Raw genomic sequence first — 16711 nt, 5'->3', positions numbered from 1 at the left:
ATGTCATGATGCAAAGTTACTTAATTAAATGAGAATAATAAGAGAATCAATTAAAAAAACCTGATGTATATAGTAACTGTGAAGACTTTTTTCCTGTTTCTTAACCAAGACAGCATTTGCTATCCAGACCTAATACAGCACCATATATGCTAGCAAGGTACAAAATGGTTGCTAACTGAAAAATTGCTTGTTCTGCAGCAAGGAAGCCAAGTGATAAGTTATGTAGTGTGGTATGAATTTAGTTTCTTGAACAATGAAAATTGTTTTGAGAATTCGGATGCACAGATTTCAAGATAACCAATGAAACAAAAATGTTGGTAGTTGCCCAGATGTCAGATTTTAACTTGGTTTTTCTGAAAAAAACCGTTACTGTCATAAGTGTGCCATGATTTCACTTAATAAATACAACAGAGTATTATTAAGAAATAAGCTGGAGTGTTTTGGAAAAGAGCAGTTCAATGAGGCCACAGAGGGAAGAATAACCTCAGGGAGGAGAGTAAATAATAGTCCCAAGTAACTTTATACTGACCAGTCTAAAGTCTGAAATATTTGTCCATGTCATTATTCTTGGGAGAGATATAGGACATTAAACTCTACTGTTTTATTTTTTTGACATTTTGCTTACACTCAAGTATTAGATAATATACGTGGAGATCTAATTGATAAATGCTGTCTTTTTATATTGGGTTTCAGGGTTCTGAGGTTTTCGTCATGAACATAATTGTAGAAAATCTAAAAGGCAAAAATGGATTTAGTCTGAATTTCTTTTTGACATAAGAGAAAGAAACGATTCATTTAAAATTACATTTTCTAGAAGTAGTTAATGATAAACTGCTGCTTCTAAAACTACCATGCCATTTGAATATAACTGATTACTGTAATCCCTTATATTAACCCAGCGACTACATGTTTTGCAATAAACATGATATTTAAAAGTAGTGAGAATACTAAAAAAAAATCTTTGCCAGTAAAATAAGAACTCGTGCTCAGAATTCATAGAGGGTTTTTTGAGTGAGGTGGTAATTTCTGGTAATAGCTACATTTTATAGTATGTGTATTTCAGAGTGTCCTGATACATCTTAATTTTTCAGGTAATTATACCTTATTTTATTTAGCACAGTCTTCTTTGTCTGTGAACTGAAAAACAAATAAACATCACTGTAGAAAGCCTGCAGTCTCAAGATTCACCTGGCAGAAATAATACTGGCAGCTTTACTACCAATCTATTTTCCACATCTTTTATCCAAAAAATAGACTGCAATGTATTTCCCACTTGGAAAAACTCCATGGTGCTAGCAGTAAAACAAGACCAAGTCTGCAAACATTTACCTGTTAAGCTCTGTGTTTATAACTCTATGCCTTCCTCTGCTTCTTTTTACTAGCAATTACTGTACTTTTACCTCTCAAAAGAAACTATTCAAAGTCTTTATTTTTACACCCTGACTCTTGCTTTAATCATTGGCCTGGTCTCAATTCCAAAGCCAGATGTTTATGTTCCTTTAAAACATCAAAGTTGGGTGGATTATCATGTTTAGAGATGCTTCACAGGAGACACCAAAAATGGTATCAGGTACCAAATCAGGCTACAATTTCCTGTCAGGGTCAGCGCACGTAAACTGTGTGTCAGGATTAATCAAGTACCAGAGTAATTCTCAGTTCTGCATTGTTTGAATGTGCAGCACCAAGGCAGTTTGATACAGGGTGGCTTTTTGATGCCAGAGGAGGCTGCTGGAGAGCAGGAGGGAGCAGGCAGGCGCTCCCTCCTGTGCTGAAGTGCACACGTGGGTACACATCACTGCCCCAGCATTAGAGAGGGGCTGGATTCATCTGTGTCCCTGCCAGGCTGACATCTAAAATGTTTCTATGCACTACTGTCCACTAATAAATTCCTTAATGCTTGAGTATTTTGCAGAAGGAAGCTGTGAATACTAAATATCCTAAAGCTTGGGGGATTCAACCAATCTCTACTTCTCGCTTCAGATGATATTTTGTTAATGCAAAGTCCACCAGCTTCCAGAGGTCTGTTTCAGAACACTGACACTATCGTGCCCTGGTAAGAATCTGATATGAGGCAGGGAGCTAAATCCCAAATTTGGATCTATTTTTTCTAACTCCTTAGAAAAGGAGTGGTGTGATCATTGGATTAATTGATAGGAAGTTTCTCAGCTGTCTTTTGAGAGGGTATAATATCTGTATTAGACCCAGCTCAGGGGTGAATAGTCAGCTGTCTCAGTCCCTGGTGGAAATAGGCACTTTTCCTCAGCCTAGAATTAAGTATCAATGTGCCTAGGATAGAATGGATTTAGGTCTTCATTTCCCTCCTGGGAATGCAGGAGGCTACCACATCCAACCTGCAGACTAGTTAGTGTAGCAGTCATTTTTAAGCGGCATCTTGCTATCCCTGTGGATACCACAGAAAAAATTTCGTACCTATTTCAGGACTGTGATTTCCACTAGGGATAAGGGAAAAAATAAATACATGCTCCCTGAAACTTAGTCTGTGTTTTTGTAATACCAAAACAAGACTACATTTCATTTCCCTGTATTTTTCAAAAGATATTTTGCTTGCCAGATTTTCTTTTTGTCTGCCCATCAACTCTAATATCCACTGTGTGAAATTGTTAAATGCAAAACAAAAAATATTTCTTGTAGACATCTAATAGACAATAGTCTGTGAATATAGTAATGTCCTCAAAATATAGCTTTTACTCCTTTTTTCTACTAAGATACAGCTATACCATCCAGCATTACATGCAACTAAAGTATATAGACATTGATTTATCTGTTTTATATTACCCTGTTTGACGATGATGAAGAGCTGAAGTAAAAAAAAAAATGTTTAGGAAAAGTAATCTGAAAACTAATCAGTGATTCAAGGTAGGAAAGTGTTCTGTGACTTCATTATATTAACAGGGCAGAAAATATCAAGAATTGGTAACTGGCATTTATTTTAGTGAACATCTACTTAAGGCCTGACTGGCCAGCATGCAGGTATTTGAATGATCAGGGTCAAAAATGGTACATGTGAAAAAAGCCATCCTAATTGTACAGAGCGTGGTAATGCAGGATTCACTCAGACACAGGAGAGACATCCCAGAGCAGCCTGCAAGGTCTGACTCTTGTGAGAGCCAGGTAAGGTGGAACGTGTAGCTGAGGTCCATGTCTGACAGTACAGCCTCACTTGGCACTCAAGGCTGCAACAAGAGATCTCTGATGGCACAACACTGCAGTGAGGATAGGGTGCCTCACACATTATGAATTTCAGCTGCATCACAAACTGTAAATTTTCCATGAGCAGGAAATTTGAAAGGTAAAGACATTACAAGTGCAGCTTGTGTCTCAACTATGACAGAAGTTCTGTTTAGAACTATAAATATATCTGGATGTGCTTTTGAATATTATCTAGGTGACAAAGGAGATGAATGAATAGCAGCACGAAGGTACACCCTCATCTCAGAATTTCCTATTGATGGTTTCTGGCTCTGGGAATGCTTTCCTCTAATGTGAACAGCAGGCCTGTGCATACTGCTGGTACACAACAAACAAATGGAACCAAGAGGGAAAATACAGGGTGTTGTTAACACCTACAGCTTATACTACTTGTCAAACGCAATAGCAATTTAAATTATTTTCTAACTTATAAATGTATACTGACTCCATTAGGAGAATGTATAGGTCTTGGGACCTCGAGAAAGAATATACATATTGTAATGACAGCATAATGAATGTAAAGTCATAACCTTTTGAGACTCGTTATATATAAATGAGATTGCAGTGTAGTTGAGAATACAATATGTAGTTTTGACCTTTCTTTGAAATACAGAAATGGTGCTTAGCTGTGAAATTCATTATGGTATCCAGTGTGACATAGCTATTCATTTTTAAAGTGATTAATTTTGGTTAGTATTGACTAAAGATAGGATTAAATATAGAGATACCATGGGCAAGAGCACTGTATAAGCAGGTATAGTCTCCCTAACTAAGCACTTACAGGTAGCCATTTTGTCAGATTTTCCATACATAAAATATCAGTCAAGTAGAAAACATAAAAATGAAATTAATTCTCTAATTGCGTAGATTGAACATGGTTTTTAGTCTTTTTAATGAAACATGCCTCGTTAGAAACACAGATATGATTAAAGAACTATAATCCTGAAGAAGAATGGACAAATAGAATATGCAGACATCCTTGGTTTATGAAAACTTATAAACAAAATGGCACATATGGCTTTCTCTAATAAATTGTTTCTCATAAACTTTGAAAGGCAGAAACATTTGGGTTTGCAAAAACTGGGATCATCATCAGGACTTACAGTCTAAACTGCAGAGTTTGGAAATTACAGGGAATGCAACAGGTTTTAATACTATGAATTAGGCATGGGTTTTAGATCATTTAGTGAAAACCGTGCTGTAGCTATTTTATGCCTACAGTGTGAAAAAATGAAGAAAAATAGATTTTAAAGGGACCTGTATCATCACAAAGACTGAAAGTCACCACAAAATGATGCACAATGAGAACATGTTATGGTAAGTCATTCTCTGGGCAGCAGGACTAAATCAAATTGGATGCACCTCCACTGAGAAGGCACAGAGCACGTTCTCAGGTTTGTGTGTTTCTTGCTCTTGAATTTGCTGATCAGTGAGGGACTGGTCTTCTGTACTGAGCTGTAAATCCCAAAGGGTTCATGTGCATGTTGAACAGACTGGATCATCAACATGACGACTTCTTATGGCTAATAATATCTATAGTTCCATAGCACTGTTACCTTTACTAACTGCATTTACTGAATGATACTGAACCCTCACAAAAGCAAGTCCTGAGAGCTTTTCTGTAACAAACAGAAAACCACAAGAAAAAAAAATTGTCCACTGGCCACTCCAGTAGGATGCTTTAAAATGATAAAGTAAAAATTATTTGCAGTTTTCTGGATGCTCTTTTTAGTGAAGTTAGATACGCAAAATTTAATACATTAATAATCTAGCTTATAATTGGTTTACCTTACAGACAGATTTTAAGAACAACAGATAATGTGTTTTTAATACAAAACTCAGGTGTAACTCCGGTGCTTAGAAAAAGAATAAAAAAATATTATCTCTGTAAAGTTATTACTTCATTTACACTAGGTCTCTTGGCACATCTAGAATCCAAACAGATGTCTTGAATTAATTGAGTAGACAGGAGTGATAAACTTTCAAAGCTCTGCTGACCTTGTAGTACCTATCACAAGTTGCAGTACCTGAACATCTTATTCTTTTGCTTTTATGGTTAATTTTATCTTTGGCTAAAGGTCAAAATCAGTCCGTTCAATAAGCAATTTAAAATTAAAAGCTCTAATAACATTTCAGTGAAGTTCTGTCATTCTGTTGGAAAAAGTGATTAAATATATGTAATTATATTATTAAATTTTCTAATTACTGGTTTTCATGTGTTAAAGGAGTCTGAAAATACCCCATTCCATTGTCAGAACACTGTGTTTAAATACATTTTCTTACATAGATTTACTGATGCCTGTAGGTTTTGGACTGTGTTTGGTTTTAAGCAGATTATTTTTCATGGACTTTACCCTCAAAAAGTCTTAACTGTGATGTAATGTGGTATTTGTTCTCAAACAGAAAGACAATTTTTAAAAATAGAAGTGTTAATCTTTTCATGCATGTTGAACTCAGGTTTCTAAGTACTTCCAACAAAATAATCTACCCTACAGGGTTATTTATATTATACTGAGTTTATGTCATATAACTTTCTAAATATTAGTTTTACAGGGTATGGATATAATAGTATCAGCTCAAATTATATTTTTAAACGTAAAGATACTCATACTGCTTTATACTAGGAAAGCTAAAATAACATTTTTAAAAGCAAATTTTGTGCAGCAAGGAGAGTTTTTGAAGTATAATAAGGAAATGTCAGTAATGTACTCTCATTACTATTGTCAGTAGTGCTCAATGTAAAAAATTATGAAAGCAAAACCTAATTTCTGAATGGACAGAACAGAAAAAAAACTGACAGATCTGTTCATATATACCTTTTCACAAGTCAGGAACAGGAATCAGAAATTACAGTTCAAAATTAATCTAATCAAATTTGATTTGAATCTACCCCGATTTGTTAGACAATTGTGTACAAACATTCCTTGAGTTTGAATTCACATTTATTTCATGAGCAAACACCTACAGTTTTTAGATGAGCCCAGGTTTTCCAGGGAGAGCTCAGTCTGTGTGCAAGCAACAACACGTGCAGACACCCCAACACCACAACTAGGCTGTAAGGTACAAGGCAACCTGGAGAGAGAAGATCAGGAGATTTCATGGCTTGGCTGCACTGTTACATATTCTGCCTTTTGGAGATTGTTGAATGAACTGAATTTAGTCCTTATTTAATATGGAATGTAATTTCCTGGGAAGTCAAACTGGAAGGAAAGCCCCACAAATCTGGACAATGGAAATTATTTATACTAGAAGAAAAGGCGAACTAGAAAAACAACTCCAGAAGCAGGGAAGCAGAGGATAGAAGAAAGCATTGAGCTGTTTTATTAAAATATAGTGATCAAAGATCACAAGTAATGCTTAACATTTTCTAAGATCAAGTTAACAGCTTCCTAAAACTGAAGACTTGGAGACAGTGAATGTCTCCAGCGATCCTTTATTAGTACAACTGCTTAAAAAATGAAATTTAATACATGCAAGAAAAAAATAAATCCTGCGTTCCCCTTTGTAAGCTTCATTTTGTGAAAAGTTATTTTCAAATCTTATGCCTAAGAGAAGGAATTACAACTCCTGCTGTACACATGCAATTGCTTCAAGTCCAAAGTGCCTGAATCTCCAGATTTTCTCTGTGGAATCCATTTAATAAATTGCTCAGATACAACAGAATATTGCAAGCTTGTACATGTTTAATGATATAATATAAGCTTCAGGAGAAGTTCACGAGGTGACAGTGGTCCAGCCTCAAAATAAATTGAATTTCAGCTTTCTGTGCCTTTTCACTTGACCTAAATCCCTTGAAGTGCTGGAATGTTACAGAGAAGCACAACATTGTACTTAGTAGGAGGGATGAGGACACTGCATTTGAGACATCTGCAGCTTTCTCTAGCCCAAAGACTAGGAAGAAAACTTGGTGTTCCCTATGGTAGGCTGGAACATGAACAAAGGGAACAGCAATACATAAAAGAAATCTTTGTAACACTGACAACACGCACAGGAAAAGCATTCAAAAGCATAATAAGGGTTAAAAAAATATTGTCTGTAGGAAGCTTGGGCAAAGAAACAAAACTAAACAATGACTTCTGCCAACTCTTTTCTGTTCATATATTCACTGCCTTTACTGTGTCCTTTACTGATGGCTGAGTGCTTGGCATCAGCCCTGCCAGCACATTCAGATCTGTGAGGGAGCAACACTGAGCCTCTGTCAGAAATCCTAATTCTTCAGTGCCCTAGGCAGGTCATGAGCGAGCCTGGTATCTGCCCAAGCGGCACGGGCACAGATTAATGATTACCTTCCCAAGTTTCTGGCCATTCCAGCACAGCCCTGGGCGGTTGCTGGCTGCTGTCCAGTCAGCAATTTTCCAGTTCAGAAAGCTGTGAGTAGCTGTGAAGAAACACAAATCACAACTATCTGTCCTTGGCCTGTGGAATAATAGCCGATGGTCAAAAACCAGCCAAAGACAGAAGATACCCAGCAATTCGGCAATGCTGTTTCACACTGGTGTCTGACATCTTTGCTGTTTGTAAGGGCACTTAGCTAATTTTTCTTTACATTTTGGGGATCACAGCATGGTACTTTATTCATAGTAATAAGACAATATTATGCTGTGTGGAGTTCTTTGCCAAAAAAATTTTGATTCGTGTCTATTAATTGACATTATTCCAGCTACTGGAATTCTTATCTGATGATTCGTAATATATCCAAACCACTTGTTATGATTTTGATGACATCAGAGACTTGTTAATAGTAACAAACATGATAGATTAGATTTGAACCCCCCCTCCTTTTATTTGCATTTTGTGGGAGGATCTTCAAACTCTAAGTGGGAAAAAAATCTTCCCCAAAGTAATATGAAGATGAATGTACACAGTACAGCTCTGCACACTATTTTCTTCTCCTCTTATCACTGTGCTGTCAGAATATGCTTAATATCATGTAAATTCTGATCTAAGACAATTAGATTAGTTTCATATTGAGTGAATAACTTCAGTGTTTTGGAATAGTCAAGTCTTTATCTTCTAAACTTAAGTTGCTGGCCCAGCATACCATTAGCTTCAGATTATTAATGAAAATTTAAATACATTCGCACAGTAATATAATGCAGCCTAGTCTTCTTCAAAATTCCTGGCACTTGATGAAGAAAGCTGTCAAAAAAACCCAATCCTGGCAGTCAAGAATAATAGTATTTATTTAGGCTTACATGCTCCTACACAGTCTATTCCTTATCAAATGCTGGACTGGGCCAGATTTGCTTAAGAGAGAAGCAAGTTGGGCATCAGCTATCCCAAGGTGAGGGAGTACAAGACAAATGGGGGTGAGGGTGGTGCCAACCAAAAAGGTGTAAAGGGAGCCATGTTTTGGCAGTTCTGTGTTCCCCTTGACTTGTGTATTTGTCTTTGCCTAAAAAATATTCATCTAGGTATTTACTGAGATGCCAGTGATGTATTTTTAAGCCATCTGAGTTTGACTGGGTGCCTTTTCCTTGTAACAAGGTCTGAAACAGAACATTTGTGGGAATTCAGTTATTTCAGGGATGCCTTTTGCCAGGAAGCAAAAATAGAAAGAAGCTTAAAACACTGCAGTACAATCTTTGTATATTGCAGCTCCTATCATCCAATACTCACAAAGCTTACTTTTGTATGTAGCTGGTACTATAGGAATGCTTACTTTTGAATATAGCTGGTACTGAAGGAAGTACCTGCTATAGAGAATTTTTTTTCTCTGTCTCACAGAGAAATGAACTGTAAGGATTGCTACCAACACTGGATAAGCCACTTTTTGAGGTGAAATTATTCTATCAGTGTGGGTGGACAGTTTCTACAGGTAGCACATACCCAGTGGGCTCACAGTTTTAAGTCCTTTTCTAAGAACCAAAATGAAGAGTTACTCACTAATGACCCCCTTCTGAAAGCCCAAGGACCCCCTTTTTGCCTAGGACAGCATGAGAGAAAATGAACAGCATCTGCTCTTCCTGGGAAGACTGACAGACAATAAAGGCAGCTGGATACAGTATTGAATGTCAGAGGACCCTGAGTCCAAGAATTCAGCCTTGGTGTGTGGCCTTGCAATCAGAAGCAAGTGAAGCTGTAGCACATCAACTAAAATACACAAGTGTTTGTTCAAAATTTCCCAGGAGCTGCCAATACTTCATTTCTATGAAAGGTTTTTATGAAGGTTCTTAAATATAGACAGGAACTAAGACTGCAAATGCTGGCAGGGGCTTCAAAGCACAGAACACTGGAAGGTGGTGAACATAAAGAAGGTAGAGGCTTATCTAGCACTTGTATACCACATAGATGCAAATTATTTCATTGTCTGCTTCTGCATTGTATTGTAAGTACAGCTTATTCTTCTCAGTGATACCACATGGGGTGTGCCTTTGAACACTTTTTGACAGTATTTTTCCTAGAATTTACTCTGCTTTACTTCTCCTTAGTTTTTCAATTACAGAGGTGTTTTGGCAAAATAGGTTATAAGAGTTGGACAATGTCTTTGGTAGAAGCTTTTGGTCCATTTTGTTGCTTTATTGTGGGTGCTAGTTTGAACATTCACCCTGCACATAAGGAGACATGGAATGTTATGTCTGGTGTGTAACCCTTTGCTCCAGCTTGGCCTGCAAATTCTGCTAAGAAGCAATCAAGGACCCAGCTAAGCTTTTGGATACAACACAAACAGAACTCAGGATAAATGGGGCAAAGTGTGTAAGGAAGCACTGCTGCTGAGAAAGAAATAACAGTACATGGGACTCACTTTGCAGTATAATGATGTTTACTGGGAATATCCCTATAGCTAAAGTGGAGGAATCTACTGAATGCATACTGTGCACTGCAAATGTCTATGCTGGGATGTAGAGATTGTGCCATACATTTGCACTCAGCTTTACTACGAATTAATTTTCTTGAGGGAATGAGTCTTAAAGGAAGGGGGCGTCTATGCCTGTCAGTGTCCAACATGACCATGAAGGAGCATGTTCTGTACACCTGGCAGAAGAAGAACGTACATAAACTGCAGTTTTGAGCTGTCCCAAATATGGCATAACTTTGGCAGAGATAATTCCAAAATATTAAAATTACTAGAGTGCTAAAACAACAAAATAAAAAATGAAAAGGTTTACAGCTGATGTTTATGAGATTCAATGTGTATACTTGAAGCATGCCAGTAAAAAATATAAGAACATCAGTTGGACAAAAATAATTTATCAGATCACTGCAGCTCAAAATTGAGAATCAAGTATGACAGATATAGGGACATACATTCTTTTTTGGGTTGTCAGGGTGAAGGAATCATTTCTAGGATGGATAAATAAACTAGTCATATAATATGCCAAGGATGCATGATCTCCAGAAGCATATTTTTCCTATATGCTGTTTTCTCTGAGGTGCTAGTTGAGAGTAGAAGCAGAGATTAGCCTTGTTGATTGACTAGGATCGGAACAGGATTTAGCAATTGCCAATGCTGGAAATACATGAGCTGAGATATTTGTACATACTCATTTTTGGGACAGTCAGGGCATATCTAATAGCGAATAAAATTAGTTCCAAGGTCATGCATGAGTCTGGAGATGAAGATGTTAGTGGCTTTCATGAATACAACGTCACAATATTTTAAGTAAATCATGCAGTATCAAACACAGTTTGCCTGAACCCAGTAATATGTATCCCACAACTCCATGGAATGCTTGTCTAATCTTGCTGACAACTTGACCAATAATGCTATTTATAAAATGACCTACACTAAAAGAAGTGAAATACGATAAAGCAGTTGGCTTGCTCTGACTCGTGCAATAATGCTGGACAGTTTAGATGTGATCCACACATATCAAAATAGGGGTTTTTTATTTATTGAGATTAGAGAACAGCCTTATTTAATATATATGGACAATTTTCTTTTCATAAGCCAATGTGCAGGAATAGTTGTCTCAAGTAGTACTGTGCCATGGCTCAATGTGGTGACATTTGAACAGTTTTCTCAGACAAACATACACAGCCAGGACCCAAGAGTGAGAAGATGACAGAAAAGGCAGCAGCAGCATCACACCAACCCTAACACTGAAAAATTCAATCCTGAAGATCAAAACTAAGAAGAAGAGCTTGAAATAATATAGACACATCTCAAACATCATTCCAAAATAAGGACCTAACAGTAAGTCTCCAGAGAAAAACATCCGAGTCCTGCCTTGCAATACAACCTCTAAAGCAGGGAGCAGCACAGTAACTTATATTAGCACTGGAGGTGTTATGTGTGTCAAGCACCAGACAGTACAAAAGAAGCTAAAAATAACATGAATATTAAACTATTAGCAACTTAAAGAAGACGGTACTGCCCTAGGACTCTGCAGTAGCACTGCAGTCATTTAAATACCTGCTGTCTAGCAGATGTGACAGCCAGAGTATGTGGTGTTACACAGGCATTGTAAGCTTTGGGGTGACTTTGTGTACTCTTTTTGTACTTCATGTCACTGCAAGACCCAGTAAAAGCAGCAGGTTTGATCAGAATATGTGAGGAATCCAGAAGGAGAAAAATTTTTGTATTCAGAGGTGCTTTGGGCTCTGAAGTCCATTTTGGAAAGAACTCCTAGCATCACAGTTTGATGGATACACACTCTCTGAAGGGAACATCAGCTCTCATCAGCTAATCAGTTACTTATAAGAGCATTAAAAAGCACATGAGAAAAGAGGAGATAAAGATACTTACACCAACAGTAATTGTTGTTTGAGTTGTTACATTTAGAATGGATGCCAGAATCTGCTCCCCAATTCACTAGGATATAGATTGTAAAGGAAACCTGAAGATTTTTGCTTTCCATGTTTTTATCTTTTCATAGAAGCAGAAACTGGCATAAGGTACTTTTGTGTGCCTAAGCTGCTGCTCTGGGATCTCCAAGCTTGCTTAGATGAGGGACAGAGGTCCTGTATAGTGGAAATCACATTGACAGCAAGACCTTTAACCACTGTAACTCTTAGAATGTAAATGTTGATAAAAAATGTGGAGCATGAGGCAACATATTTTCAAGAAGGAAACAGGCTACTAAACATCATCTGCAATAGCCAAGGCAAACACGTAATCTATCCATTTACCATTAGGAGAAGGCAAAAGAAATGCACCTACAAACTTCATTTTGCGTTTGATCTGTTATTACTGAGGGAACCCAAGTACAGAGAAAAACAGTGGAGGGGTTTCATATTTTAGTTGCTTTGCCAGAGTCATTTTGAATAGCAAAGGCCTGTCGCAGAAAATGACCTCTGAAGGGTGATGCAATGATGTTTGCACAAGCTTGATGGTAAAATAAGAATAGTAATAGCTCCACTTTGAAAAAAAAAATTAGCATGCCAGGTATATCTAAGACCATGTTGATTGCTAAAACATTTGTTTTCTTACAGATCTCTATGAGTAATTAAGGTACAACTTTCAGAAAACTTGACAGTATTAAGTTTTCTTAAGGAAACCACTAGCTCAGTTCTACGTTGCATTGTTTGTATTTTCTTTTTTAGAATTAAGTTCAAGTGAAAGGAGGCTAAAACTACAGTTACAGTATTTGTGACTGTGAAAGGCAGTGTTACTGTGGAGCAAAATATATGTTAAGTCTGATCAACTCTGTGACCAAGGGCATGCCTTGCAGAGCTACAATGAAATCCCACAAGAATGTTTTGTAGGCAACAGTAAACCCAGATTATGTCTGTCTGTTCAAAAGAAAGCTTACGGGTATGAGGTATATGAAAAAATATATTTTTGAATACTCATTACCACCTCTGATCTTTCAAGATGATCAATGCACTGCTTCCAATTTCAATAAAGAGATTTAAAAGGAAAGAAGGAAAAGGAAGATGATGAACTCACAGGGGCATGTCTTGAGTGAACAGACACTCCAATATGACTTTTTTAAGACAATTGTTAATTTTTCAGTTTATGACTGATCTCTTTATAAAGAAGCTTACACCAGTTTTTTTATAGCTGGGTAGGATAGTATTACTTGGAAAACATTTATAGATAGAACTTCTTTTTAATAGGTGGCAAATTATTGCAGCACATTATGCAAAGGTTCTCAAATGCAAGTACACAGACAGAACACAGGAGGACTTGCAAGAACAAATCAAAGTACTGTAACACAATTTAGCTTTTCTACGTAGGATAGGCTGGATGTGTAAGCCCCCTTATATTTATGGTTAGGAAATGGATTTATTGAGTTTTGGTTCTAGATTCTCTGTCTTTCAAATTTTTCTTTGCTCTTTTTTCTCCTTTTGGTAGGCACCTCAAAATGTTAACATCAGCAGCAGAAAACAGATCAGTAAATCAGCTTTACAGAGCACATACAGAAATACTGGAGGAAATAAACTTAGGCATGAATTCTACCCTCCTCCATTTTTCCAGTTATTACAGAAATGTGGGTTTGTGCCATATATAGATAATCTTGTTACAATGTAAGCTGCTGGAAATGGCTGTAATCATTCTGCCATTGTATAAAGGCAGGGAATTTATTTTTTTTTCTGATGAATGGAACAGAGCTAAAATCAGGGTTTTTTTTTTCGCAAGATATTACTAACAAAGCTGGGGAAACCAGAAGTCTTAGCCCATGAAAAGTAGTGTGTTTGGTTTGGAATATGAATGACAAGACAAAGCTCTTCACAAAGATAGCAATAATATATCCTACTCTCAAAACATTCTTACTTGAAGGTTTTTGTTGAAAGCTGCTCTTAAGTACTTATTAAAATGACTTAAAATGACTAATATTTAGTAATATTAGAAGTTATTAGAATGCAATACTTCCAGGAAAACAATGAGAACAATTCTAGATATGTTAAGAAAACACTGAAAAAGGACAAAGAGCAAATATTATTTGAATGCACCGTTTTATCCTAAGCAATATATTAGAATAAAGAAAAGAGTACTTATTATGTCAAAACTAAATACAGTATTAATTTTAAAAATAAAAAATATATATATAAATATATAGGCAAAAAAGGGACTCTTGTAAATTAACTGAAGAATTTAGTTCCTTTTTTGTCACTGAGAAGAGCTCTCTACATTTCCCTATTTTTCTAGTCTGATTGCATGAAAACAAAATGCTACCTGCTAGTAATCTGAAAACCAAGTAATATGAAATTGTTTCAGTAATGGAAACTGTATGTGCATCAAACTACCAACATGTTTAAAGGTGCTTGAAAACATATTCTGAAGAGAAATTTGCATTTCTGTGCAAAAAAGCACAGAGCAAAAACTGTAAAACGTTCCTATGAAAGTGCTAGCTTTCAGTTGCTTTTCCCCCATTTATCTTAAGAAGGAGGCTGCCAGGTCGAGATGTGAAGCAGGCCCTGCCTCTTCCTGCTTTGAGAGCAGCTGGTCATCTTCTCTTTTGTGAAATTTTAACCTCACATTTCAATCTAAGTAAGTAAGACTGAAAACAAACGTGTGACTTTCTCTCAAATGTCTTTATTGCACACAAATGCTTCAGTGGTTTTAAATGATACCACATTCTGTAATAGCAGGGGAAGCGGGGCGGAGGGTTATTATTTTTATGTGGTTTATTATATTTGTTTTATATATTATGTTTTGATGATATATATTTTATTCTATTTCATTTTTAATATTGTATAATTTACTATTACATTTTTCTAATACAATCAAAAGATGTTTGAGCAAATCCTGACATCTCCTTAACTGCAGAAGTTCTAGCAAGAATAAGTTATTGATGAATAATGTATCAATAGTGGGAGAAAAAAATCCCCCCCTATTTATAGTAGGGAGTGCTTCTTTAATTTTGTCCTCAACAAAAACTTTACACAATGTTGAATGTTTTTTCTCCCCTGGAACCTGAGCACTTGTATGGAAGCTTAATCTTTGTTATGGTGAAAAAGAATCCATACTGCCCATGTCATATTTGAGTTAATTTTTTATGGCAAAAAAGCATGATGCAGTCTTACTTTCAGTGTTCCTGTTGCAACTGGGGTATCTCCATCCAGTGAACTGCATGATTCCAGCACAACTGGGAGCAGAATCTGGCACTTGTGCTTCTGTTAATATTAATGTAATGAAGTATTTCAATGCACACAAGAATTTAAAATATTAATAGAAGCATTTAATGCTATTAATAGTCATTATATAGGCTTGACTTATATATGTAACTAGAAAATAGTACTATAGAATGTAACTAATTAACTAAAATGCTACAATATTTTACAAGGCTAAGATTGATACCCAGAAATATTCCATAGGATCCATTCTGAAATTCTTTTCCCCAAAATAACATTGCATTCCTTAATACGCCTCATTTTTCGCGGTCCTTTTACCCTTCTAGTTATCTAGATTTTAATCTTTTTTTCTGACTACTGATTGCTTTTTGGTTCCAAAAAACAAAATTAGTCTTAGGGATGATTTAATGTCAACATTCCAAGAGAGCTAAGAAAACATCCTATCTTTGTTTGAAATGCTTATATGAGAAGTAATATAAGCCAACAGATACAAATTATGCCAAATATGCTGCATCTTTCAAAGTTTCCATTGCCAAGAGTACATTTTGAACTGGCCAAGTTCAAATGGTTTTCTTTTTATTTCTGAAAGAAGAGTGTTGAAAAAGTTGTGTCCAGCTTTTTTGAAAGCATTCAGCTGAAAATCATAAAATGCTTTATTTGTGATTATACTAATGTACTCCATATTGTCATCACTTTCAAGTCCTATGGATAATTTGGGCTCTAGCATGGATTATTTCCAGTTTGGAAAAAAAAAATGAGTAGATAAAGTCATTGGGTATTTTATTCTCTTTACAAACAGACTAATGCCAAAAGCAATGCACAGTGGGCTGGCATGACATCCCAAGAGCCCCAAAACCAATTTCTTTCAACATCCAGCAGCTCCATTTCCCCATGTTTCAAGAACTCAGCCAAATTCCTCCCTTCACACAGTTTTGCTGAAACAATTTGTTACTCTAAGCTAATATGAACTTAGTACTACGTCACTTCCCCTTCTCCCACATATTAAATCTTGTGAGACAGATTTTGTTTTCTATTAGCATTTCTCTGTTCACCTTAGTAAGGGCTGCTGAATACTTTTTTAAGTGAAAAAATAAAATGGGATCTTCACAGTATTGTATTGAAAAAGGTTTTTTGACTACTGTAATGCAAAAACCTTTTTCATGCAAGTCCAATGTTTCTTAACACCTTCCTGATTTAACTTTGAGACACCTAAACTTGTGAAAAGGGCAGCCCTGATTTCTAGCTCAAACAGTCAGTAGGGTTTTTCCCTCCCATCCCCCAGGACTTCTGCCTGATTGACACAATTCCATGGCTGCCTTACTGCAAGATACATGGGCAGCTGCTGCTAAGTGTGATTGCACTTTCCCCAGATTTGTGTGGCAGTGCAGTACATCTGACTAAGCCAACTGATTTTTGCTTTTTTTTTTTTTTTTTTTTTTTTTTTTTTTGATAGTTTGGGGTTTTTTTAGCCAGATTAGTCCATGATCCAGTTTATCACTGGCTATACAAATGATAGTGGGGTTGGCCATGAATAAAGGGA

The 16711-nt window shown here is 36.3% G+C and overlaps 1 protein-coding gene across 4 annotated transcripts in view; it reads left to right on the top strand.

The window, feature by feature from the left end:
• The window catches only part of B3GALT1 (beta-1,3-galactosyltransferase 1), a 178656-nt gene that overhangs the window by 37937 nt on the left and 124008 nt on the right, over positions 1-16711 (top strand). The window contains exon 5 of one of the 4 annotated variants that reach the window (XM_039730936.1): positions 4432-4527. The exons of the other annotated variants lie outside the window; for them this stretch is intronic. The gene's annotated coding sequence lies outside the window, so the exon portion shown is untranslated. The remainder of the gene's footprint in view (positions 1-4431; positions 4528-16711) is intronic. 4 annotated transcript variants of the gene reach the window in all.

Source organism: Passer montanus, unplaced genomic scaffold (genome assembly GCF_014805655.1).
Source record: "Passer montanus isolate IOZ18808 unplaced genomic scaffold, ASM1480565v1 scaffold1, whole genome shotgun sequence".
NCBI lineage: Eukaryota > Metazoa > Chordata > Aves > Passeriformes > Passeridae > Passer > Passer montanus.
Note: the sequence above shows the minus strand (reverse complement) of the source record. Positions and strands in the feature narration are given on the sequence as shown.